This window comes from Chrysochloris asiatica, unplaced genomic scaffold, assembly GCF_000296735.1.
Source record: "Chrysochloris asiatica unplaced genomic scaffold, ChrAsi1.0 scaffold00092, whole genome shotgun sequence".
Taxonomy (NCBI): domain Eukaryota; kingdom Metazoa; phylum Chordata; class Mammalia; order Afrosoricida; family Chrysochloridae; genus Chrysochloris; species Chrysochloris asiatica.
In genome coordinates this window covers 6,351,119-6,352,975 of record NW_006408610.1, presented here as the reverse complement: position 1 = coordinate 6,352,975, position 1,857 = coordinate 6,351,119, and positions in this window count along the sequence as shown.

Here is a 1,857-nt window from a genome sequence, read left to right as displayed (position 1 = left end):
CTTAAGGTTCGCAGCCCGATTCGTAACCACTACGCTACCAGAGCTCCTTAGGCTGATTAGAGCTGGAAAATCAGTTCCAGCTCTTCCCTGCCCCCTGGTGGTCCATGGAGAACACAAACAGGCCTGAGCAGTCTGGCCCTGAACAGTGTGGGATGCTGACATCACAGACCAGGTGAAGAGGTGGGAAGTAATGATTCTGTGCACTGGAACAGACTTTGGGTGGTCGTTGTAGGGTACTGCCTCCAACCTGTCAGCAGTTCGAGGTATGTAAACGCATATGTTCAGAGAAATGCCTTTATGATCAAAGGGCCCAGATGGTGGAATATCCCACCATTGAAGGACTTAACCTGGATACTTAGAACCATTTTGGTTGTAGAAAGTATGGCGTTCCCATATGTCCCCTTTCCCATGCATTGTTCCCTTATTAACATCTTACATTAGTATGCTACATTTGTCACACGTGGTGAATACTCTGCTTTAGGGTTCAGCCTGTATTATTCAGTCCTTACTTTGGACATGTCAGGAGGGACCAATACCTGGGGAAGGCCATTATGCTTAATGAGGGTCACTGAAAAAAAAAGACCCTCAACAAGATGGACTGACATTAATAGCTGCAACAGTGGGCTCAAACATAGTAATGATTGTGAAGATGGTACAAGGCCGCGTGCAATGCTCTGTTCTTTCGGAAGGAACTCAACGGCACCTAACAACATGGATTTTTCGGTTGTGCGAAAACATATACAGCAAAACATTCACCAGTTCAACAGTTTCCACATACAAAACTCAACCACTGATTGCATTTATGTTGTGTAACCATTATCACCATTCACCAAATGATCCATCACCACAAACAAACTCAATGCCCCCTACGCAAAACACTCCTTTCCCTCTTACTTACAGAAGTGGTAGTGGTGGTGGCTGGGTGCTGTCTTAGCAAGCCTGTATAGGATTTCTGAGGCTGTAAATCTTTATGGGCAGAAAGTCTCATCTTTCTCCCATGAAGCGACTAATACATTTGAACATCTGACCTTGCAGTTAGCAGCCAGCTCATAATCCGCTGCACTACCAGGACACTCTGTTCCCTACCTGGGGTGGTGGTTGTGTGCCACCAGGTTGGTTCTGATTCATAGAGACCCTGTATAAGGTTTCCAAGGCTTTGAATCTTTGAGGGGGCAGAAAGCCTGTCTTCTCCTGCAGAGTGGATGGTGGGTTTGAACCACAGAACTCATGGTTCCCAGTCCAGCCAGTGCTTATCATATGAAGCCGCTATCTATCTATCTATCTATCTATCTATCTATCTATCTATCTATGTATGTATCCATCCATCCATCCTTATTTCCACCATTCATCTGTAAGTTTGTGGTGTTGTGCACGTTGCTGTGATTCTGGAAGCTATGTCACCAGTATTTTAAATACCAGCAGAGTCACCCATGGTGGACAGATTTCAATTGAGCTTCAAGACTAAGACACTAGGAAGAAGGAGAATCAGACTATTACTGAATGTTTCGCCACTGAAAACCTTATATATAGCAGTGGGACACTGTCCGATAGCATCTGAATATTGAATACTGAACATGATGAACAGCACCACAATCTTGTCAGAAAAAGTGCTGTGTAAGATGAATCACTCAGGTTAGAAGGCACTCAAAATACAACTGAGAAACAGCTGCCTCCTCACAGTAGAGTTGACCATGAACTGTAAAGCTTTTGGGACTTTTGTTTGCTGATGGCGTACAACTCAAAATGAGGCGAAACAGCTGTAAATATCCATTAACAACCATAACATGTAATATATGAAGCATAAATCTAGGAATATTGGAAGTTTTCAAAAATGAAATGAAACACATAAAGATCTAT